Genomic DNA, 27,137 nt, shown 5'->3' on the forward strand with positions numbered 1-27,137 from the left:
GTAACCTTTTGACCTCTAGTGACTTCTAAGCACTGTTTTTGCATTTAATCTTTACAAAATAATCTCTCAACTTCTATTGATTGGATTGTTTGTCATTTTGGTCATATTTTGCTCAGATAAATATTCTATTTTTTATAAATCTGTGTGAAGTCTTTTTGTAGTGTATTCGTTGTGTTACTGTGTGTGTGTGTGTGTGTTGCACAGATATTTTCACATTGCCTCTTTAGATAAGCCCAACTGTTCAGTGCCAAGCTACCAGAGGGTGAGTACAGGTTATCTTTTAGTGTGTATCTGGCTTACCCTGACTAGAGTAGAGTTTCCTGCCTGGGCTGGGTGCAGACCTTAGCCAACTAGGAATTCCATTTCCAACATAGGCAATTCCATAGGTGGGTACTTACAAAGTAAAAATAAAAAGAACAAAATAATGAATCAGTATCTTAAAGGACCATGCATGAAAGTGGAAGCTAAAGTGGGATGGCCCAGCCTCTTCATGGCAATGACGGTTGAAGACGGCCCTCTTTTCGCCCCGGCACATGCCCTGCATGTGTCACACACTACAGGGAGAGTCGAGCGCTTAAAATTTGCATGTTTGTAGGAGCCCCTCCTCCTCCTCCTCAGGGGCTCAGCTGGATTGTGGGAAATTAAGTCCCACTGAGACCCCAACAAACAACATAGGTGTCCTGTGCCGCGAGAAGAGTCCAGCACTTAAAAAACTTGAATTTTTAGGATCCCATCCCCCTCCTTAAGCTGGATTATGGGCCATGAAGTCCCACTCAGCCCCCAACAAATAACACAGGCATCCCGTGCTGCAGGTTGAGACCAAAGCTTAAAAAGCACAAGTTTGTAAGAGACCCTACTCCTTCATAGGGGCACAGCTGGATTATGGGCAATCAAGTCCCTCTCAGCCCCCACCAAACAACACAGGTAGATCGATATAATTTCATTTTCTAATCGCTGTTGTCCATACCTTGCTATGGACATTTCATCATGCGCTTTGGAAGATCTCCTGGGACTTCCAATTCCTCTATAAGAAACTATGGTGTAGAAACAAATATTCAACATTTCAGAAGTGAGAATATATTGAGATTGATTTCCATATATATATAGATTTCGGAATTATCTCTCGAAACCATAGCCAATAATTCTGAATTGATTAGGATTCGTATAGTGCCTTGCTTAAGTGTTCAGGCACCACTCATAACTGGCAGATGAGGTAACATTTGAAGGGAAAGAATGAAAAAGAAGGCGCCAGTTTTAGAAAATGAATCGGTTGCGTGGTTTCTTCTGAAAGCCAAGCTTTAGACGCCTGCTGGTCCTGAAAACACTGTCTCCGATACGATCTCTAACGGGTACCGCTCTGACAGCATTTTTAATTATATTTCTTATTATTAAGTTGAATGAGAAATAGTGCTCAGGAAAGTGAGATTGATAGCTTTGCTAGGGCCATCCATTACAAGCCAACGCTGCTGTTGTGGATACACATTACTGATAATGTGTCTTACCATGGGGAGGCCTTTGAAGCAATCAGCCTGTTACTGTCCCTCACAGGGTTTTATCATAATAAAATCTTGATTTCGGTGCACCGAGGTGACCAGAAATAGATGGCTTCTAGGCATCCCCTCACAGCTTTACTTGGCCCTAACATCCTCATTTTGGAGTTACCTAGAAACAAAAACAGAATAGGCCCAGGGGAGTTCTGCCATTATAGCTGGTGAGAAATATGCCTTCATCGCACGGGCTATTTACTGCACACTCTTTTCTTGTCTTTGCTGCACTCTACTACTTTCTCGTTTGAGAGTTTTGTGTTTATTAATGTCGAAATCATTTTTCAGATGCACGTTTTGCGCAGTCCTCATGATCTGTTCGCAAAGAGCCCACGTGATCTTTGTCTCACCTACTGCAGAGTCAGTGTCCCCGGCTTAGTTGAGGAGCAAACTCAAGGGCCATATGTATCAAGCCTTTTGCGAATCGCAAACGGCCTTTTTGCATGTTTTGGGATGTATGAAATATTCGCAAAATAAGGAATCGCAAAGTTTTGCGATTCCTTATTTTGCCATAGCATTTAAGGAATCGCAATTTTGCGATTTCTTAAATGCTATGTATGTAGAATTTTTGGGTAGGGAATTTTGGTTAAGAATTCGCAAATTACCACCAACTTGTAGTTGATGGTAACTTGCGAATTCTTCAAAAAATGCACACTTTGGCATTTTTGAAGGTGGCATGGGATGCACACACATGCCCATAGGGCATGTATGTTCGCCATATGCACACATATGTACATTTCAGGGGTGCAGCAGGGTGTCTTTGAGACACCCCTGCACCCTTAAAATAATTCTCAAATTGCGATTAGCAAATTGCGAATTCGCAATTTGAGAATTATTTCGCAATCATTCCTATGGGCCGGGCCCATAGGAATGCATTGGATATTATTCCTTAATTGCGAATTCGCAAAATGCGAATTCGCAAATAAGGAAGACTAAGGAATCGCTAAAAATTAGCGATTTTCTTCATACATACCATTTTGCGATTCCTAAATAGCGATTCCTTAAAAATCGCTATTTAGGAATCGCAAAAGAGTTTGTTGATACATATGGCCCCATGTTTTACTAATTTGTGGCCCAGCCGAAACACCACACACAGAGGCCCTCATGTCATGTCGTGCAGAGTGGTGTACCCAAGGGGCATAACTCACAATTCCAAGGTGCATCTGGTGGAGGATGCACCCGGAAAAACAAACGTGTTACCACGCACACGTTCCTCCTGATGTAAGCTGTTGGAAATAATGTACATGATCAGATCCACAATTTAGAGGAACAAGAACCGATAATTCTGAGTCCGCATGTTATTCCACATTCCAGGACCAGGAACGCGAAATGCCAAGCAGAGGAGAGAGAAAGGCCACAGTCGGCATCTCCAACCCAGATGTTTCCAAGTCCAATCGACAGCCGACTCGGTATGCGGGTTAGGATGCCCACCAGCTGCCCATTTGTTTGCAGACAGCAATTTGCATTATTGTGTTAGTTTTGCAATTGATTGAAAATGTCTTTCAGTGTAATATGTTGCAATCTGAGAGTTGTCTGACAGTGGCAGCTGCACAATCCGGTGAGATGGCAAACACTTGTATCAGAAGAAATAGATAGGTTTGAATATTTTTTTGATGTCCTTCAGGGTTGCTTGCTGGTCTAGACACATTAATGCCAGCGATTAAAGGGTTCATCGCAATATACCCTGGGTCTTTGCTTACAGGCAGATTGTTTGGAGAGTAATTTCATCAACTCGAAATTCATTGTCGAATTAGCTACATTGTAAAATATCTTTATATGGGGTTGCATTTGTAAGAGATGGTACCATGTGTTGGCTAGATGTTGAAGAATTTGAAGTTAGAAAGGTTCCGATCTTTCCACAGCCAATGCACGTAGCACTATTTTACATTTCAGAAATATGAATGATTAACCACAGGGCTAGTTGCCAGGAAATGGGGTGACCAAATTGAGTGAGAACCATGCTAAATACGTAGTGCATAGCTTTGTATCAAGCTAATTAGCATTCGCAAAGGCCGAAATTCGCAGAATTTCGGCCTTTGCGAATGCTAATTAGCTAAATGGTATGTATGAAACATTTTCGCAGCAAAATAGGGAATCGCACATTTTGCAATTCCTAATTTTGCGATTGCACTCAAGGAATTGCAAAATTTGCGATTCCTTAAATGCAATATATCAAAGAAATATTTATGCAAAAATGCCAATAAGGATTCGCAGATTACCACCAACTTCTAGTTGGTGGTAAGTTGCGAATTCTATTAAAAAAGCAATTTATTAAAATTCCAAAGGTGCCATATGACGCTCATACATGCCCTTAGGGCATGTATGTGCGCCATATGCCCACACATGTCTTTTTCAGGGGTGCAGCAGGGTGTTCTTGTGACACCCCTGCACCCTTGAAAATATTCGCAATTTGCGATTAGCAAATTGCTAATTGCAAATATCCCCTTCATTCCTATGGGCCTCCTGGACCATAGAAATGCATGGGGAAATTGCGATTAGCAATTTGCTAATCGAAATTTAGGAATGATTAGGAATCGCTAAAAAGAAGCGATTTCCTACTTACATACCGTTTTGCGATTTCTAAATAGCGATTCCTTATAAATCGCTATTTAGGAATCGCTAAACGGTATGATGATACATATGGCCCTAAGAAAGGGAGCAAATGTACTGTCCAAATTTCTTTCCTCCTATTTTTGGATTATCAAAGATTCTACTATAATGATGCAATTCTGCCCCTTAATTTGCATCCCCGAGAACTGTCAGAGCAACATTTGCATCAACTGGTAGTCAGAAAGTGAAAATTTATATTAGCACCAGTGCAATCTCTGTAATTGTGGCCAAGTCACCTGAAAGAGTTTTGGAGTCAGTAGTCTGTGAAGTGAGTCCAGCTGTCCAGGAATGGATCGGGCATGATAGATGTCTGCACGGGTTTCTGGTCCCACAGAGTTGTTGCTCTTTGGTACCCCCGACATTGCCATTCGAACTATTGATCTCAGATGTCAAGAAACCAGTGAAAGAAACATATTGTGAACAATGCTTTAAGGGGTAGATTTGCAAACATGTTGTGCTGGTTAACTTCACAAATGTGACGCTAACCATCACAAAATGTTTTTTTCCTGATTTACTTTCCAGTGCAAAGCTTGTTTTCTGCAGGAAAGTCAGCCTGAAAGTAACACAAAGCATTGCTTTGCACTACTTAGCGCCAAGAGCCTGTTACATGGGTGGTAGATGGACGTTCCCATGCAATCACCCAAGCCTTTTTGACGCCAAACCCTATCTACAAACAACAGTAGACGGGGTCTAGCGGCAAGAGTTAACACCAATTGTAAGGAGGCGTTAAAAGGGGAAAGGTTTTAATTTCTCCCTTCTTTTCCAAATATGCTTGTGTGCCACACTGTACAGCACACATACAAAGTAGGAAAAGAATTAAAGTGTGTCTAAACTTAGGGCCATATGTATCAAGTGTTTGCGAATGCAAATTTGACAAATGGTATGTATTAAGGGAAATCTGGTGCAAAACAAGGAATCGCAAAATTTGCGATTCCTTATTTTGCAATTGCATTTAAGGAATCGCAAATTTGGCGATTCCTTAAATGCAATGTATGAATTAAAAATATATATGCTAATCGTCCTTAAGGAATCGCAAATTACCACCAACTTCAAGTTGGTGGTAATGTGCGAATTCCTTGAAAAATGCAAATTTTTGCATTTTTCAAAGTGCCATGTGACGCACATACATGCCCTTAGGGCATGTATGTCCGCCACATGTGAACCCATGCTTATTTGAGGGGTGCAACAGGGTGTCCTTTGGACACCCCTGCACCCTTGAAATTATTCTCAATTTGCGATTCTCAAATTGCGAATCGCAAATTGAGAATAACTTCCTATTCATTCCTATGGGCCTCATGGCCCATAGAAATGAATGGGGAAGCATTCCTTAATTGTGATTCGCAATTTGCTAATTGCAATTAAGGAATACTAAGAATTTGCAAAAAAATTACGAAATTGTACATACATCCCAATTTGTGATTCTGAAATAGCGATTTCTAAAAAATCGCTAGTTCAGAATCGCAAATGTGTACCTTGATACATATGGCCCATAGTATTTAATACAGGAAAGGTGTCATTCCAGCACAAAACCTATGGTAGAATAATGTACACACCCTATCATATGTCACTAGGGTGTGTGCCTGGCGCATGGCAGCTAATATCTGTGCTGGCTTTAGGGAGAGGGGAGGAAAGAGACATATTCTCAGTAGATATAGGGCTCTCCTGCTCCCTCCCTGTCACAGAACGCAGCGCAGCAATTTTGGATGGTGCGCTGCATTCTGTTTCGATTTAGAAAATCTGGGCCTATATGGCATACTTTGCCTTATGTAGTGATCATTCCTATCCACCTGACTGGCAGTATTAAGCAGGGGCTACAACCGGGACATTGGACCAACTCTCTGGTGTCATCAGTGGTTAACACCATGCGCGCTACGCGTTTTCCCGCTGTGCGCTGACTTTTGCGAAAACCCGCGGTTCATGACGAGCTCAGCTCGTCATGAGCGTGCGAGAGGCGTAACTCATGACGAGCAGAGCTCGTCATGAGCGTCATAGGGGTTAAAGGTCTCATTTCTACCACAGACATTTGGATGAACTGATGCCCATGCCAAGCTTCTGCGGTTAGCGGACCTAGGCCTCCCTACCCAGCGGAGTGGGATAGCTAGACCCCTTTCCCAGTGTGCATGATGGGTTTTGCCTCTGAAACCTAAAATCAGAGGAAAGATGGCATGGTGTAAGTGATCTTAGCCAAAGGTCAGCATAGATCACAGCACTTAGCCCATCTCGTTGCCTCTCAGTGAACATGTAGTCCATTCTCACATGGAGGGTGTTAAGTAGGAATAATGAATACAATAGCCAAATTATGCACACATTATGCACACATCGATAAATTCAGCCAGCCAGAATGACAAATAAAAGATAATGTATAAAGAATGTTTGTCAGTTGCCATGCTTGAAATCTACTAATTTTGAATGCATTACCATTCATAAATATGCTCGTAGGTTCGGTTTATAAAAAAGCATATGGAATCTGTTTATCTAATCCATAGGAAGTAAATATATCATTTCCGGTGCTCTTCTGCAGGGTGGATGTTGCTGTGCATGTGCATGGTTTGGTGTGGGCGGTGGCTAATTCCCTCCATCGCCTGTGTGCTCGTGTGTAGAATCAAGCTGTAGGAAATTGGGTGCCAAGAATTATTCATGAATTCTTATGTTGTAACTGTATTGATGATTTGTTTTGGACATATAACACGTATTCAATCTGCAAATAAGCATCGCTTGGAGGAAAATCACAAGAGTAAGGATGTACTTTTTAAAGTACCCGAAAATTGGCAGTGATAGAGGAGAATGAACTACTTAACTGACTACACAGAACAGATTTAGAAGATTGGGAAAGAGACGCTTGGGAAGCCTGCAGCACGAGCATGTTTGACTATATGAGCCCTAGTGGTAAGACTAGACAGAGCCCACTTTGCTAGAGTGAATTGCAGGTGGTGGTCAGGACTAATCTGCGCTACCACTGCTGTTTGTAAAGGACACCAACTGACTGGAGGAGGTGTGATGGACGACATAGCAATGCTCACGTGATGCTTGTGGTCCTGTGCTTGCGGTTGATGCAACTGACTGACAATGTAGAATCCTGTACAATTTATTAATTTATATAAATTATGCTGAGTCTTGTCTGGAGGATCTTCATGCTTGGTATACTTTTGTCGAACTGTTTTAATATTTTTTAATTATGGATCTTTTATGGTTTTAAAACTTAAAACCGAATTAAGTGTTTTGAAAATTGAAATTGACTTACAATGTTGTTGTTTGTGACTCAGGAGTCAAGACAAAAGTGTCGCAGCTGCTGTGAGGCAGCTTGAGCATGTAGAAGAGGAAGACATGGACAAGTGAAGTGAAGATGTGGAGTAGTGGGTTCGATGACACATAAAATGGGGGATGTTTGCTTAAGGCTGACCCACAACACATGTAACAAGATTACAATTCCTTTATTCCCAGAGTGCTACTTAAAGAGTCTCAACATTCACTTTCTAATTTAAAATCTATCTCCAATAATTTTTCTTCCTGGACTGTGTTTTTCAACCTCAATTGCAATGTTCTGGCATTTACATCTCAATGGATGTAGGGAAGTTACAGGATAACTTTACAAGGTTGATAAATGCTGAGCTGGCTCGACATGGTGTCATGATTTGTTGTAGTCTTTAGGGTGTGAATAAAGGCAACATTATTTTTTGCCTTACTGTTGGTCGCCTAGATATGTAGATATTTATAGCAATTCAGATTGCTCTGACCTGGTTTAGCTTGAGTGATGCAAAAACACCCCATCTGCTGATGGATTTGCTCTTGTCTCGCTTCTACTACATTTGTAAAGTCATGGGTTTCGTAAACATTCTGATAAATCCATATATGCATTGTATGTTATGTTAAAAGATTTCTAAAGCGCTCGAATACCCATAGGTGTCTTGGCGCTGGTTGAATGGCAGTAAGGTGAGGCACTAGGTACCTAAACGTTAAAAATCCAGGTCTTTATTAGCTTCCTAAAACACAGCAATGTTGGATCTGCCTTGATTCTTATAGGTAAACTGTTCCACAGGACTGGGGCTTCAGTGGTAAAGTAACTGCCTCCCCATTTTAGTCTCTTAAACCTGGGACAGGGCATTGTCAAAGTATTTTTAGATCGAAGTTCTCTATTTGGGATATACCATGAGAGAGATGTTTTAAGATAACAGGGACCTACATCATGCAAGGCTTTATAGATTAACATAATGCCTTAAATTTAATGTGGTTAATTACCGTCAGCCAATGCAGTTCCTTGATGGCCGATGAAACTGGGTGGAATTTAGGCAGGTCGAAAACAAGCCTGGCTGCCGCATTTTGTACACTTTGAAGTTTCTTCATATGTTGTTTTTGAAGTTTGGTAAAAAGACCATTACAGTAATCCAATTTCGATAGGATTAGTTAAGGAAAAACTGTTTTTCTGGTGGTCAGAGGGATAAAAGGAAGAATCTTTCTAATAGTTCTTAGAGTGTTAAAACTGTCCGAGACAACCGAGCTAATGTGTTTATCAAAGCTTAGTTTGTCGTCTATTATTATGCCTATGTTTTTTGCTTTATGTACAGGGTTGGGGAGAGTTCCCATCTCTGTTGGCCAGCATGCCGGGCTCCAGAATAAAGGATTATTAACAAAGAGTATCACCTCGGTTTTCTCTGCATTCAGCTTAAAACAATGCTTCCCCATCCAGCCACTAACTGCTCTCATACAGTTATGAAACTGAGAGATAGTAACTTCAGTGTTGTTCGAGGCTGCCACCACGATTTGGGTGTTGTCTGCATAAGAAGTAAGGGAAAAGCCAAAAGATCTGATCAGGCGGGCCAACTCTGAAACATAGATAGACATAAAAAGCAGAGGACTCAACAAAGATCCCAGTGGGACCCCACATGAGAGTGAGAAAGAAATAGATGAAAAGTTGTCTAGCATGACTGAGTGACTTCTGTTAGTCAGGAATGATTGAAGTAGAGCCAAAGCTTTGTCAGCAATGCCCACGTTTTTGAGACGGTTGACAAGAGTGACATGGTCAACCCTATCAAAGGCTGCTGACAGATCCAGGAGGATAAGTGTTGCGGAGCCCCCCTTCTCCAGGATAGTTCTTAACTCCTCTGTCATTTTTATTAGTGGCGTCTCTGTAATATGTTCCGCCCTAAAGCCGAACTGAGATGGATCCAACAGATGATTATCCTGAATGAACTTTGATCCTCGACGTCCCCCGACGCAGACACATCACACCCCACCTGAAAGACCTGCACTGGCTCCCCGTCAACAAGAGGATCACCTTCAAACTCCTCATCCACGCACACAAAGCCCTACACAACACCGGACCTACATACCTCAACAACCGTCTCAGCTTCCACACCCCCACCTGAAACCTCCGCTCAGCCAACCTCGCCTTCGCCACAGTTCCTCGCCTCTGGAAAACCACCGCCGGCGGCAGATCCTTCTCCTACCTCGCAGCCAAGACCTGGAACGCTCTCCCCACCAGCCTACGACAGACTCAGGGACTGCTGGCCTTCAGAAGACTCCTCAAGTCCTGGCTCTTCGACCAGTAGCGGCACCTCCTCCCCCCCAGCGCCTTGAGACCCTCACGGGTATGTAGCGCGCTTTATAAATGTAGTGATTGATTGATTGATTAATTGATAATTGTCTGTTAATAAGTTTTTCCACAAGTTTGGCTGGGAATGGTAGCCTAGAGATGGGACTGTAATTGGCTGGGTTGCCCAGGTCCAACTTTGATTTCTTTAGGAGTGGTAAAATAGAGGCCCTTTTCCAAAGATCAGGAAAGATACCTGTGCTGAACATCCTATTAAAGATGCCTGCTAATAATATTGTAATCAGAGCTGGAATCTGTCTTAATATGGAAGGAGGGCATGGGTTAAACGGTGATCCTGACTTAGTGGAATTAAATAAATTAGTAACTTCATCTGAGGAGGTGGCTGTAAATTGTTTGAGATTAGCAAAACGACTAGCACTAGCCATATCTGGGGCACTTGTGGAACCTGTATTGGTACTAAAATCACAAGAGGCAGAGAATTGATTGTATATTTGTTCCACTTTGTGGCACAAATGTTAGGCAATTTCTTCACTAAAAGATTGACTAATATTATTGCTTTTAGTCACAGGAAGTTTAGTCAATTTATTTATGACAAAAAACATGTTATTTAGCCGAATTTTTTGATGCTTCTATTTGCTTAGTAAAGAAGGATGCCTTATTCCGGATGATAGCTGCTTTATAATTGACCAGGGAATTTTTATATATTAATTTATCAGCAGGCCTATAGTTTAGTCTCCAAATCCTTTCCAATTTCCTGCAACTTTGTTTTTGGAGTCAAAGAGCGTCTGAGCAAAAGGTGCAGATTTTTTAAGTTTGTCTTTATTGGCATCTTTTTTTGGAACTGCTTTGGAGTTGGCCGATATAAGCCTTTTGTATAGGCCTCTGTGGCTTGATTTGGGTCAGGCAGCTGAGCAAACGTGGCTTGTACTAGATGCTGTTCTAAGATGTCAAAGTTAGTTTTACAAAATTATATGGGAAGAGAAAGAATCTCTTCTCGGGAGGCCTGCGCACTTCTTTTAAATAAACCGCTAGAAATTCAAGTTTACTTTTTCAAAGCTTCCACCCGGAGACTCTTAAAAAACATCTACCTACATCACAACTAATCAGACTTAAAATGATAACATCTGACAGTAGCAAACTAGATCAAGTATTCTCAACACAAATTCAGAAATATCAACAAAGAGGATACCGTCAAAGCATCCTTGAAGAATCAGTTAAAAGAGTCACTAAAATTCCTAGGAACACAATATAGAAGCGCCAGTCTTACCATTCCTGAGAAAAAAAACTGTATGTGTCCTTAAATACTCTACTGATGCGTCAAAAATCAAAAGAATTATCAACAAGCATTGGGCACTGATCAACACAGAACCTGATTTGAAAGATCTATACAGTGAACATGTTATTTTTGCCTACCAAAGATCGAAAAATCTGAAAGAGATCCTCACTACATTAAAAAATCTAAAACTTCATTCAAGGGGATGTCAAAATGTCTAAATTGCGTACATTGCAATAATGTGATAGAGGGCAATACAATATCACATCCCACAAAGGGCCAAAAAATCAATTTATATCACAATACCACTTGTGACACCAAAAAAGTACAATTTATGCTATCAAATGCCCATGTGGAAAACTATATGTCGGGCAGACAGAACGAAAAATAAAAGTGCGAATTACAGAACATAAAAGTAATATTCGGGCCCAAAGCAAAACATCTACAGTGGTCACACATTGGCAGGAAGCAAGACACCAAATTTCGCAACTAAAATTCACGATCCTAGAAGTGGTGAAACAATGCTGTGACATAGACCCAACAAAACTGAGACTTCAAAAAGAATTTTTCTGGATTAAAAAACTCCATAGTCTACAGCCATCAGGACTCAATGAGAGGATTGAATTTGCGTGTTTTTTATAAATGCATAATGTCTAATAATCGGGTAAATCTCCACCCCACTACTGTAGAACATCTATTTACATTTATATTTATTCTTAGTAATGATGAGAAAAAATCTACCTTTTCAGTTATGAATGAAGAATATTGCACTAATGGTTATTTATCACACTCTAGTTTGGTGATTTCTCTTTATACTATCATTTGCTAAACGATTCAACTCCTAGTGACTCGTTTCACATCTATTTTGCTGGTTATTTAAATCTTTATTGTTCAAATATGCCTGACATTAACACGAGTTGGTTGATCCTTCACGCATCACGCCTTACCACGTGACGCACATCACATGACCATTTTCCATCGACCGAAAAATAATTTTAAGTGAAATAACATCGATTTTACTTCGACTGCCCAATAACATCCTATACACGGGTTTAACAGTAAATTTATTCGAATTATATGTAGCACACGAGTGGTTACACAGATTATTCACTTCCTGTTTATCACGTGATTGTGAACACGTCTGGTTTAAACTACACCCACACGCCATACGCCATTCACTGTGAGTTAAACAATGCGGCCAGACATCGGAACTCTTCTCTGATACAAGCAAGTAGACTGAAATAGCGTCACCAATATGGTTGTAACTTGGTATACATTCTGGCAATTTAAGCGTTAGCAATCACGATGTCGATTCTATCTTTTAGCCACAATTGCTTTTCAAAGCATCCAGCACGTAAACAATTTAAACGCATGAATCATTAGGATACTGGTTTTCAGTTCGACAGTTGAATCGTTTCTGCATATCGAGCATGCTATGTACTCTCTACATTTCTGCAATAAGAGTGTTTTATTTAACCTTAAATAGCATTTTTCTTGTGAATGTGTTCATATTCGTACTAATGTGAGTCTGCCTTTTTTAAAATCTGCCTCAATCCCAATTTCACAATGTCTGGCATTCTTATATACAGACCGCCTGGAAACAGCAGTAAATGGGCAGCAGAATTGGCTAATCACATAGCCCCTTTCCTTCTGGCAGCCAAAAATTTCTCCATCATTGGAGATCTAAATCTTCATCTTGACGAGAAATCAAATTCGACATGTATCAATTTGCTGGAAGATCTCACAGCACTCAATATTCACCTACTTAACACAGGGCCCACCCACAGGGCAGGACATTTATTGGACCCTTTATTGTCCAATCTCCCCCAACTCATCTGGCTGGATACTATCCCCATCTGTTGGTCTGACCATTTTCTAATTAAGTTCAAGCTTGAGGCACTTAATGCTTCTACTGTTCAAGCCAAGGTGGTGCCCCCGTTAAAGAAAAACTGGAAATCCTTAGATGTCCCTAAACTCAATGCAGAACTCAGTAGGCATCCACCTAGCACTAATCAAACCATGGAATGTATTGCGATGGCCACACAACAATGGCTGACAAATGCAGCTGAGTCCTGCCTATCCATTCCTAATGTCAAAAAGAAATTACATCGCCCCCCGGCCCCTTGGTTCAATGAGTCACTAAAAGAAGGGAAAAAGAAATGTAAGGCCCTCGAAAGAGTGTGGCGGAAGGATTTTGATCCAATTAAAAAATCCTTATACCACACAGCTAGGAATCACTATCATACTGCATGCAAAAAAGCACGGGCCTCGTATGTAGCTAACACCATTTTGGGAGCTGCAAATAAAGCAAAAGTACTGTTTAACACTGTAAAAAACCTTGCTGGAGCACAAACTACTGCTCCATCACGCCCCTTGAATGAGAAACAGTGTCAGGAATTAGCTCAATTCTTCTCAGACAAAATCGACAAACTAATCATTGAGATAGATGGGAACAAATCTGACCCATCTGAAGAAGATGGTGAGCATACGCCGACTGTAACCCAGACCCTTCAAAAATGGCCTCCTATTACAACAGACACCCTTATAGCCATTATGAAAACAATCAAGTCTGGCTCTCCACAGGATCCCATTCCCATTAATATAATTAAAACACTGGATGTACCAGCCCTTGAAATTTTAGCTGACATTCTAAACTCATCTCTGGAGCTTGCCACAGTACCCTCTATATGGAAGCACGCTATTGTGACCCCATTGCTTAAAAAACCGACAGCAGACCCCGACATACTGGCCAACTATAGGCCTATTTCACTCCTACCTGCTTTCTCTAAATGTCTGGAGAGGCATGTGCATTCTGCCTTATCTCTCTTTGTAGAGGAAAATGCCCTTCTTCACCCCACCCAATCAGGTTTCCGCACAGGGTTCTCTACGGAAACCGCTCTACTGGGTATCTCTGAAACAATCAGGAAACTCCTCGATGATGGTCAGACGGTTGCGCTTGTTCTACTCGACCTAAGCGCAGCCTTCGATACCGTGTCGCATACAAAACTAATCACCCGGCTGGAAAAAAATGGAATCGGTGGAACTGCTCTGAAATGGATCAGATCCTTTTTGAGCCAGCGGACATTCCAAATAGCCTCGGCTGATGCATGCTCGGGACATTTCAAATCCCCACATGGAGTACCGCAGGGTTCCATCCTCAGCCCCCTCTTCTTCAATCTCTATCTTAGACCTTTGGCAGACCTTGTTGAAGAGGCAGGACTAACCTTTATGTCATATGCTGACGATTCTCAGATTGTCTTCTCACTATCTAAACCCCAGGCTTCATCTTCGTCTCCCTTAAGAGATGGCCTTCTGAAAGTCTTCAATTGGATGACAACTAACCAATTGAAACTAAATGGAGATAAAACGGAGATTCTCCTTCTGGGCAAACAGCCAGAGCTGTGGGGTACTCCACACTGGCCTGACCAGATGGGCAATCTTCCAACTCCAGTGACTCATGCTAGGAACTTGGGAGTAATACTGGACAATTCCTTGTCCATGAAGCACCAGGCCAACAAAGTAGTGGGCCTCTGCTTTACGATCATGAGGTGGCTCAGGAAGATCCTTTGGATGCTGCCTGTCCCCATGCAAATTACAGTGGTCAACGCCTTAGTTACATCCCGGCTTGACTACGGGAACATCTTATATTTGGGTGCAAACAAGGCAGTCACAAAGAGGTTGCAGCTTGTTCAAAATGCGGCAGCCCGACTTCTCTGTGTTATACCCAAGAACAACAGCGTGTCTCCTTACCTACGTGAGCTGCACTGGCTAAGGGTTGAAAATCGTATCAGGTTCAAGGCGTTGAACTATATGTTCAAAATCAAAACTGGTACCGCACCCAAATACCTCCAAACACTGGCCTCTCCCTATATTCCAGAGAGAAATCTACGTTCAAAATCAGCTGAAAAATTTGGCGTACCTAGATTCAAACTGGCCAGGATGGGAGGAAGATCATTTGCTTACCTAGGCCCATCCATCTGGAACACCCTCCCTATCCATATTCGAAAGGAGCAAAGTCTCACCAGGTTCCGGAAAGAGATAAAGACCTGGTTGTTTGACCAGTGTCTTTAAAATATCCACTGCTGTTTTATCATCATTGTGTCTGTGTGCTTAGGCGCCGGGAAACCCTTTTTGGGTAGCTGTTTGCGCCATATAAGTTCAAAAAATAAATAAATAAATAAATAATGTTATTTGTTGATGAATTAAATGCTAAGGTCCTGTTTTTTGCTATTTACAGGCCCCTGACGAAGGGTCATCTTTCACTTTTGACCCGAAATGCATTGGGCAATAACATATAAGAGAAGATGACATAATGAATTATTTATCATGAAAGAAAAGCTTCAAGAAATATGATAAAAATAAAACAGTGATTTACAACTGAACGCCAGTCTAATGGTCTGAATTTAATGATTGAATTTTGTCTACACAAGAAGAAAAACCCTAGCGGTTTATTTAAAAGAAGTGCGCAGGCCTGCCGAGAAGAGATTCTTTCTCTTCCCATATAATTTTGTAGGCACCGTGCAACAGACCTAGCGCCTGACCTGAAAAGGAATAATTTGAATGAATCAGGATAACTCTGAGTGCATCAGGACATCATACTTTAACAATTAAAAGTTAGTTTTACACCACAGATAGGAAAGTAGGTGGCTAGAGTCATGATCCCTGTTTTGAGAGGGAGGTGGAATTGGAAATTCAAATAATATTACTTTATGGTCAGACCATGTAAGAGGAAAGATATCTTTAACTGAAATGAAGTTATTGTTTGAAAAGATCGCATCAAGCGTATGTCCACCATTGTGAGTAGACTGATGAACAAGTTATGGAAGATTAAAGGAGTTCTTAATCTCCAGAATGGCTTCTGTATCTTTATCCTCAGTACAGTCTAAGTGGAATTAAAATCTTCAAGTACTGTATAGTCATTCTTACAGATGTCTGACAAAATATCGAAAGACAAAATATCGACATACAAAAATATCGGAACAAAAAAATCGATGTCAACAATATCGACATCCTATCTCCAACATGGTAAGTACAAAAATATCGAGAAAAAAAATATTGTTATAAAAAAATATTGTTTTTTTAATTAAAAAAATATGTAAAATAATACTACTTATAAATATAATAAAATATAGTTAAATTTGTTATAATATTTAAAATTAATAATTAATATACACAATTTAATAACAAAATTAATTAAACATATACATATACTATATCATTTCAAAACTCCTTCTTCAAGGTATTTTCCTCGCACACACAGTCCCAATAAAACGCTGTGATCCACAATTGCTTAAACCATCCGGTTTATTTTCAAGAATGCCAGCTGCCCTTATGCGTTTCGAGGTTGACAAACCTCTTGATCACGGGGATTCAGTAAACGCCATTAGCGGTCAAACAACAATGTTATATGGGTAGAATGACATCATTTCCACAGCATTTTATTGGGACTGTGTGTGCGAGGAAAATACCTTGAAGAAGGAGTTTTGAAAGAATAAATAACGGCGAGGCTCTGCCGTATCCTGTTTGCACCACCGGAGAGCGGCGAAAACTGGAACAGGGGTCCACATTTGTTGAACATGTACTATATAATGTATACTTACTCAATAATAACTTTTAATAATTATTTTATTAACTTATAAATAATTTGAAAATATTATAAATTACAAATACATCTATACACATAAAATAATAACATAAATAAAAATTAAATAAATATGTAAAACAAACTAAAAAAAATAAGGAGAATGTTGGATAGCGTTAGGCTTAACATTACTATTCCAACTTCAGATAGTGGAACAGTAGGGAAAGTGTTGGATAGCATAGGGGTAAAAATTACTATTCCAACTCCAGAGAGTGCAACAGTAGTTAAAGTGTTGGATAGTGTAGGGGTAGAAATTACTATTCCAACTCCAAAGAGTGCAACAGTAGGGAAAGTGTTGGATAGCGTAGGGATAAAAATTACTATTCCAACTCCAGAGAGTGCAACAGTAGTTAAAGTGTTAACAATTAATTTAATAATTACTTAATTAAATTTCAATTACTTCCAACACTATTCCCCTATAAACGCACAACACACTCCAATAATGAAATAATCCACTTAACTCAATTATCAATTGATCAATTAATAAAAAATAATTACAATTAATCAAAATTAATTACCAATTATAAAAAATAGTTACCAATTAATAAATAATTAAGAATAACATAATTATCAATACCAATTAATATAAATAAAGTATTACTTATTTACATTTAAATTACTTCCCACCCTAATCCCCTATAAACCCACAACCCGTAACAGAACTTAAACACTAAAATTAATTAAAATGTATTTATAATTCATAAAAATGAATAACTAATTGACTATAAATTACTTCCCACCCTATTCCCCTATAAACCCACAACCCGCTACGGTACTAAAACACAAAATTAACATATACATATAAAATTATTAATAAAATGCATGAAAATAATACAAATATCGATATTAGTAACATCGATATATTTGATATAGATATTACTAAATTCGATATTACTTACATCGATATCAGTAAAATCGATATATTTGATATCGATATTACTAACTTCAATATTAAAAACATCGATACTACTTACCTTAGGGTCGATATTCTGTCCATCGAAATTATTGACATTGATATTCTGTACCACCGAAATTAAAACATCGAAATTATTGTAGGTCGCTATTTTAATTTCAATATTTTGGCTGCTCACCCATTCTTACATGCTTCCCCCTCGACAAGTGAATGAATAGATTGAAGAAAATTGTATCAAGTACCTGGAGGGCAAGATATGAGCAAGCCATTAAGGGAGTAATTGTTGGTTATATCAAGTTTAAAAGAGAACATTTCGCAATCTGCTTTTGGAAGGAGATCAATTTTAATTTTAAAGTTGTTTCTATAAATTATCCCCAGGCCGCCACCCCTATTCCCCCCTCTATCTGCTCTTATCAACGAGTATCCTTGTGGAGTTGCTATCAGCAGATCAGGACTATAATGCTCATTTGCCCAAGTTTCATTGATAAAGAGAACAACGAGCTGTTCATTCAAAATTAGCTCTGCTACTTCAAAAGCATGCTTTACTAAGGACCGTGCATTGATTAAGGCCAGATGATATTGATAGGAAGAGAGCTGTTGAGTGTTATTGCTGCCAGCCATTTTGCAATCAGAAAAGGGCTCCAGATGGCAAAGTAAGCTGGGGAAATCCTTACTCAAATCCTTTAAAGGGCAACATCGGTCAAATTAATTAAGGAACAAGAGAGACCTACCTCCCTTGTATGGAGCATTCAACTCAATTAATAAGTACTCCTTAACACTTTTTAATGTTTTCACTCTATTTCGTTTCTTTCAGTGAGTTCATAATTTTGATTTTGCTATCAACCATTTCCCAACAGTTGAAGTAGTTTGGGAGCACTCTACTTACAATGGGAGCGCGGAGCTCCAGTTAGACTGTTTTCTTTGGCCACACAATGCTTTTTCTATTTCCTTGGCAAACATTAGTGGTTGGTTGTCTGGCAATATTCATTGATGCTTCTGAATACTTCCCACACTTCCTTCTATCTGAGTTTATCCAGTATAGGCTTGCATGATTAAAGCAAGCTAGTCTGTGTCTGTCCATGCCTTGTCTGTAATCATGGACCAAATCCCTGCTCAAATCAAAACAAATCCACAAGACAGAGTTAGTTATCCTGCTTCCTAACTTCTTAGCTTTAGGACTGGTTTCTTTCTGATGACACAGCTAAACCTCAGGCCATGCACCGAGATTTGCATTGTCTTCTTATTGTTCCAAAAATGCTATTTTCTTCATTTGCTTTACTCCTGGTGTTATTTCCACCAGTTCACCAAATGTGGTGCTACATTTAAATACTTACTAGAACCCCTTGAAATACTATCTGCTTTGCTTCATTTTCATTCTTCTCTACACTGCAAGTATAAAATCTTCACTTTTATCCATGACCATAATCTTTTGTTCAGGATGGAGAGGTGTATCAAGATTCACATTTATTTTCACACATCCACCTCTCTGGCAGGTCAGACTAGCCACTATTTATCATGAATACCGCACACTTACCATCAAACCAATTAGTTGATAGGACAGTGTGGCGGTATTTAATTTACTTCATCCATTACATTTTCAGGAATATTGGTGTGCTGCCACCACAACGTTGCATCTGGAACGAAGTTTCTAGTTGCCTCTCACTTTACATGGCTCTAACATATTAGTTCTTGGTGATATGATTTTTAATATTTGGGTGTAGATTCCAATTCCACCTCCTCACTGTGTTGTTCAGAATATTGCTCATTTTTTGGTCTCCCACCATTAGTAACAACTCCCAAGCATTGTTCAACCATCCTTTTGTGTTTTACAGTCAGCTAGTATGATCACACTTTGTTTCTATTTTCTATTAAGGGACCCCAAAAGTTGGCAGCTTTATTCGCACCCAGTTATGTTATATCAAATCTAATAAAGTCACGGCACACAACATATCTGTCTTATGAGAAAAACAATTTAGATTTCAAATTCAAGATGTGCAATTTAACCATTGAATACAAAGGAACCATTTCATCTGTCGCAAAAAATACAAGAAGGAGTTTAGTTTTCTCATTTGGCCTTCTATTCATCTTTCACTACCACAAATTATAGCCAGTAATTATTCAAGATTGCTAAAGAATTCTCCAATCTGTGCCTCTGCAATACCTCTGTCATCTCATCTTTGAATCCCTAGCAGCTTTCTTTCTCATCATGAAAAGCCGGAACATTCTGACTTCCTTCACGTCATTCATCTTGACTACATACCTTTTCTGTCATTATCTTCACATTTGCAGTGGCCCCGTTCTTATTCAAGTTTAATATTCCGGACATTGCTACAATGAAACGTCCCATTTTGGCAGATGAATCAGGCACTGCCTGTAGTTTCATCTAGTTTTAAATATTCTTGCTCATGTATTTTAAAAGACAACATTTTTTTTTAATCTGCAACTGTCCCTGCGTCCTGTAAGAAAGCAAATATTGACCCATTGTTGAAGAAACCATCTTTTGATCATCTGCAGATAATACCACTCAAATTAATTGGGGCCTGTCTCCTTCTCTCTCTTTCTTTTACATGACTAATGTAAATGAAGGGATTGTGAATCATCATATCATTATTAACTCTCTGCCATTACTCTGGTGGGCTGTAAGAGCAAACACCTCCTTTATTAGGTTAGGTATGAATGAGGTTACATGGTTTGTGTCGGATGTGAATATAACAGACTACATCATCCAGAATACCTGTAGAGGGTGGGCCCGTATTTGGAATCCGGTTGCCAGGGTTTAAATATCTCCGAACTCGAACTGTCCAGTGCTTGACAATTTGAGTCAGAGGACAGAGTGAAGCTGCCTTATTTTGTCAGCGCTGCGGTTTCGATTGGGAGCCGAGCTGTTTCCTGGATAACGCTTGGTCAAGCGTATTCTGCTTTCCAAGTTCCTGTGCAAGAGCACGTCGGAGAGAACTGGAAAGGATACTTTTGTTGCCTTGTGTTTTTTGCCCGCTGTTCGTTTCCACGCAGGAGCGCGTCATGTGAAATAAACCTTCACTGAGTTTTAGCTTTCTTACATTACCTGACTTCTTTATTTTTTATGGGGTATTTCAGTGCATGAGCGCTTGTGACATACTTGATATTTTTTGGATACATAGATCATTGGGAACAAATCCTCGTTTATTACGCATACTAGTGCAGGAGCGCTAGTTATCCGGAGTATATCTGAAGGGCATCACTCAGATAAGTACGTTCCTTATATTTACTTTTACATTAATGTAATGATTCCATGGTTTCCTTGCCAGTTGAGAGACTATACTAAGAATTATATGTAAGAGAACAGTTTCTTTCTTTGCTCGACAGAGGAGTGTCTTGTTTTCCCACAAATCTGGACGACCTTTACATGTGGACTGAATGCAGCAGTGTAGAACGTAAGTGCATGCACATTCACACTCCAGTAGAATTACATACTGTTTATTTGGCAAGTTGGTATCACCCTCTTTCCCTCTCTTGTTTCACTGCAGGTCTCACGAGGCTAAACACTCTGGGTGGAGAGGCTAGTTTTAAGCACTTCCTACCATGGAAGTCCTCCTGACATGGAATCAACACTGCTGAGTCTTCTTTTGGTTTTGTTTCTTTTGTCCCTTTTTTCCCTCTTCCCTACATGGTGTTTCTTGCTTGAGTAGTATATGACGTACTCTCAGGAGATACCAGGAAGGGGGAAAAGGTTATATATCATCGTACATCACCCCTGCTGTGCAGTGGATCCCAGGTTAGTGGTGTTTCGATCTGTAATCTGACACTTTCTCAAGCCAGCTTCCAACCTTACCATGTAAGAGGGTGGTAACTATGTCCATCATGAACCAAATATTCTGTATCCAAGATGTCAGCGGCATTGCTACCTTCATCTTGTGTGATATGTCTGTTGCCTTTGACACTGTGTCTCCCGCAATACTGTTATTCATTCTGTGTAAGGTCAATATCCATGAATAAAGCCTTGGGGTGTCTCTCATCCTTTCTTGGATCTTGTTCACAAGCAATTGACATGCCGCCCATCAATCTATATTTAAGACCAAAACATGTGGTGTTCCCTGAGCACTTCCTAGAGCGAAGAGCTTTTCAAACTACGGGCCAGTTTCACAAAGGCTTAGCATCGGGTTAGCATTACTTTTTTAATGCACACCCAATACTAAACCTGTTTTTGGATTAACAAACCAATGCAATTTTGTATTTGCTTTGATTTGATGGAAAAGTAACGTAAAGCAGCACAAATGATGCTTTCCATTACTTTGCACCAAGGCGGAGTTACATAGGTGTTCCCTTGCATCCACCTGTGCTTTTTGATGTAAACCCCTATCTACCAACATTAGTAGACAGGATTTAGCACCATGTTTTCATTTCTCCTAGCATTTCTGACTTTGCATGTGTGCTGCATTGTACAGCACACACACAAAGTAGGAAATGTTTTAAACTTGTCTAGCCATGGTATTTTGTACAGGAAGAAGATCCTTCCTGTACAAAACCTATGGTAGACTCAGGCACACACCCTATCACTATGGTCATAAGGGGTGTGCCTGGCGCATGGCAGCACAAATCAGCACCGACGCTGGGGGGGGGGAAAGTGCCATATCTCTGTGAATATGGAGCTCTCCTGCTCTCTTCCTGTCACGCAACACAGCGAAGCCTCTTTGGGTACCGCGCTGCACTGCATGACACCTTTGTGAATCTGGGCCTACATGTTTATCCTCTTGCTAATCTTATTAGATCCTAAAATTTGGAATTTGAGAGCTTGCACAGATGACATCCAGATTATTCTTAGGTTAGACCACAACTTAGACACCAAAGTAAACAATTTTCAGAGTAGTATGCCAGCTGTGGCTAAATGAATGAGCAACAACTGCTTGAAATTGAACCTGGTAACATGGAAGTGATGATTGCTGTTGCCCCTTTTCTACCTTGTCCGATATCTGGTTGCCTGCCAAACTGCGTTCTTGTCTTTCTCTGCTCCCCTCAATATATATATTGGCCTATACCTATGATAAGGTCCTGGAGCTGCAATTGCAGTCACATCTTGTTTTTTATTACACAAACATTAAGAAACTTCTCCCCTTTTTACCTGCAGAATACCAATTTCCTATCATCCATGCCTTGGCAGGATCCTTTTTGACCTACAGGAATGCTCTTTATCAGGGTCCCCCAGAGTACCAAATCCATCATCTTCTGATATCCAGAACATGGTGACTTGCCTACTTCTTTGCTTTGTTGTCATACCACTGCCTCCCACCTTCTTCCTCAACACCCTCTGAATCCCAGTGGGCAAATGTTCTCTTTTTACATTACATTGCCTCTTTCACAAAACCCTTTTGGGCAACGTCCTGATTTCATTAAATTACGTTCCTACCTTGTATTGCCCTGCTTATACACTTTGCTCAGCTTCACCAATTCTTCAGATTTCTCATTAAATCCAAAAAGCCAGAAAAAGAGGCTGCTACATTGTTTACCTTGCATCACAATCCAAACTACCTTCCCTTCAGGAAACTTGATTATTTTCTACCTATCCTAATTTCTTCGTCCTGTAATCACTTAGTTCCAGAACAAATTTTAGATAATTGCACAGTCAAAAACAAATAAATACAAATTCGAGAATCTCCCGAAAACCGGGCTTTTCAAAGGTTGTTCGGTGAAATTTCATCTTATGCAGTGGTCGATGGAAGAAGATTGGCTCTAAACCAATCCTCTGTATCTGGCTGGAATCTAAAGCCACTTATTCCACCTCCTCTTAGTCATCTTGCCTTTTCCCTGGTCACTTTGTGCTACCAATTTGCCTAGGTTACTTGTAAAGCTGTCAAAAACTACCAATATTTAGAAAAAAAAAATCCAGTTTGTTTGCCCAAGGCACGGGAAATTCTATAATCTGACTAAAGACCGTGGGCCTCATTCATGAGGCCATGCGTCACTTTTACGCCGCCGGAGCGTCACTTTTTGTGACGCACCAGCAGCGTAACAAATGTGCCTTGTTGCACCATATTTACAAAGTGACGCATCTGGGTAGATGCGTCACTTTGTAAACCCCTGCGCTACATTATACCTACGCCAGGTATAATGTATGCAGGAGGGGGCATTTTGACGCAAGGAAGGGTCATAGAAGTGATGCAGAGAAATCTATAAGATTTCCCTGCGCCACTTCTAGGACAAAAATGCGTCAATTTCTTGCGTCTGCCTCACAGCAGGCGTAAGACTGACGCAGGCCCTTTCACATGGGGCTTGTCCCATGTGAAAGGACACATTGCTGGAGTTGCGTCACTTTTGCGCCATACAGATACGTCAGAAATACTGACATATCTGTAACTGCTTGCGCCATGATGCGTCATACTGTAAATATGACGCATCATTGGTGTCGCAAGAAGAGCGCAGCGAAAAGTGACGCATCGCTGTTTTCACGCAGCGATGCGTCACTTTTCATAAATGAGACCCCATTTTCTTAATGTGAATAACTGCAAAGTGGAGCTTTTGAGTACTCAATTTTATATAATGTACTCAGCAATAATATATTTTGTCCAGGTCAGATGTTTCCAAATGCTTCTTAAAGACCTATCGTTCTTAATTTTTTAACCAACGTGATAGAATAAAAAATATATTTAAATTGTATTCGCATCCAGGCGTTTTCCTCAACATGTAAAGTGAGGTTTGTCTCCAGACCCACATTCGTTTTATTTGTGTTTACAATAAAAGCCCTGCCCAACTTTGAAAGCAGCATGTTTGAGCTGCAATCGCAAATTCAGAAGTGAAAAGGGAAGAAACACAGATCAGGAAACAGAGCAAAAGCAAGTTAATCTGTAAACCACATCTAATTTTCAAACATAAAAGGGATTGAGTAATGTGCAGAGAAATAATGAGGAGCGAATTAGGTATGGTCAAAAAACATGGCTGGACAAGTTGAGGTTATCGGGATGAATGAGTAAGCTAGGCATGGTTGAAACGGCTACAATAAAGCACTGTTTGATGATGCAATATACATGTAAATGGGCATATATAGAAGAGAAAAAAGGTAATGAAGAAGCTATAAAGCAAAATAAATTGCAGACCTCTTGCTGATCAGGTAAGAAATGTCATTAAGATTGATGGGGTTATTTGAGACTCTGCTATCAACTATACTAAGGCATATATACACATCTGCATGGTTTTTCCATCAAGCTCCTGAAATTGTGAGAATGAAGGATGAGATTATGATGAGCCGCGAGAGGCTAAATTGGCTGCGAAAGGCCATCAAACTATGTGAACTGTCAATGAACCAGCACAATAGCAGGAAAAGAATGAACTAGTATTTAGAGTCAGAGTGATTCCACCAAACACCACAGGCTGAATTCCCACTTCCTCGCGATAAGTGCATGATTTTATTAGTAGTATAAATCCTGCCTCTCAAAAATATGTCCCCCTTCTACTTCCTTTATTCTGATGTATTCAGTAGGGCTGACACGTACCAACAAACGTCTGCAGGCACAAATCCCTTCTTTTTATTAGAACCCTCCAACGCACATATTGCGGAGAAGGTGGTGGGTGCATGTGCCTCTTTGCGGCATATCCATGGACCATTTTTGACATGACTCTGTGATCACCTTTCACAGCTTATAAAAGTGGGATGAGACAATAAGAAGCACATTGACTCCAGTTCAGTGTGAAAGCCAACAAATTTGTCTGTAGCATGATTGACAAAATGATACTCAAATCCCAAAACAAGGCTTCTAATTTTTTGGCAATATGGGGATCTGCTTGTAAAAACAGACAAACATCTTTTCTAAAACGGATTGATACTAACGGTTCAGGGTTTTAGTGTGTAGGAAGTAGTGGCGCTCAGCAGATTCACGTCAGTGTTTATCGTTCACAATGTTACGTATGGCACTACCTGGGAAGGGGAGACCCTTGAAACCCCTTAATCTGTGTAGGGAAGCCCTACAGCATACAAGTACATCTACAGCCCGTCCACACATGCAATATTAAACAAGCTATATAAGTGTAATTCAAAAGCAAATTGTACAGTGTTCTTCGTCGATGTCTCAATGTCTTTATTTTATTGGACAACGCAGTCAGCCGACATATGTTTTGTCAGGGTAAAGTGGTCCCCCGACTCTTCAGGGCTGAATGGATTTACCAGAACTCAGTGAAGTCCCTAAGCTGTTGTTAATCCAACCCAGTAGGGCACGAGTGCAAGATCTATTTCAGTATCCTGGATGATGAAAAGTCAAGTGACTGACTGTAAGGTGGGTCAGCAATGTGGCGTAATATGTAATCAGAGTCAATGAGCATGATCAATTCCCATACTGGGTTGATATAGGTATAGTCGAGGCCAAACATGTGTGTATGTTTGCCACGTCCGTTTGGACAGAGAGGTATGCATGCAACCTGGCGATACCGGTTCTTTCGTTGGAGAATTAATCCTGCTCATTGACTCTGATTGCATACTGGTCTGCTTGCTCTATTTACTTGCGATCCTGGCTGTCCAACACACCTATTTAAGATTGTTATAGGACACTTGCGACGCTTTATTGACCCAGCTTCAGCTTTGCCGGGTTAGAAGTATCACCGGCATTACGATTACGCCACATTGCTGACCCACCTTACAGTCACTTGAATTTTCATCATCCAGGATACCAAAGTAGATCTTGCACTCGTGCCCTACCGGGTTGGAATTAACACCGGTTTAGGGACTTCACTGAGTTCTGTTAAATCCATTCAGTCCTGAAGAGTCGGGGGACCGCTTTACCCTGACGAAACGTGTTGGCTGGCTGCGTTGTCCAACAGAATAAAGAAATTGAGACACCAACAAAGAATACTGTACAATTTGCTTTTGAATTACACTTGTACAGCTTGTTTAATATTGTATGTGTGCACAGGATGTAGATATCTTTCCTAAAACGGTCTCTTTTAAAAACTGCTCATTCAAAACAAACTGGTTTCCTGTCACTGACGATATAGACATTGATTGTTCCCACAGGGGACATGAATGACGAAAGGCTGATAGGACTCTTTCGGGTTCAAACCAGTGTAAAATGGTTAGTACAAGCCATTCCAATTGCTGCATTCATCATTCATCCCAGTTGTAGATAAGTGAAAAATATAGCCTGATGGTAAGTAGTATTGTGTCCTAAATATCATTTGTTGGATTTCGCCCTCTCCGTAGGGTCACCCCCAAACTTTATGCCTTTTCCCTCCAATTTTTGCTGAATTTGTTTTGTTGACCTTATGACTCTGCATTTTAGCACAGCTAATTAGTTCTAAAGTACTTGTACTCTCTCCCTAAATCATGGTTTGATTAGATTACACTTGATTGTCCATTGTAGAGTAGCATACCATATACCGAGGGCCTGTAAATTAAATGCGATCAGTGTGCCTGCACCACTTAATGTGCCACCCACTTAAGTAGCCCTTTAAAGCATGTTCCAGGTCTGCCAATGCAGCCTTAAAACAGTTTTAAACTGCCATGTTGACCTGTCATTTCAAGTCAAGGTACACTTTATTCGATTAAAATATATGTAATCATAAAAGCACAAAACATATCAAAAACGACATCCATACAACAATGTAAAACTTTTAATATGCAATAACCCTGGAATTTAAACCCCCTTGCC

The sequence above is a fragment of the Lissotriton helveticus genome, chromosome 10 (genome assembly GCF_964261635.1).
Source record: "Lissotriton helveticus chromosome 10, aLisHel1.1, whole genome shotgun sequence".
Taxonomy (NCBI): domain Eukaryota; kingdom Metazoa; phylum Chordata; class Amphibia; order Caudata; family Salamandridae; genus Lissotriton; species Lissotriton helveticus.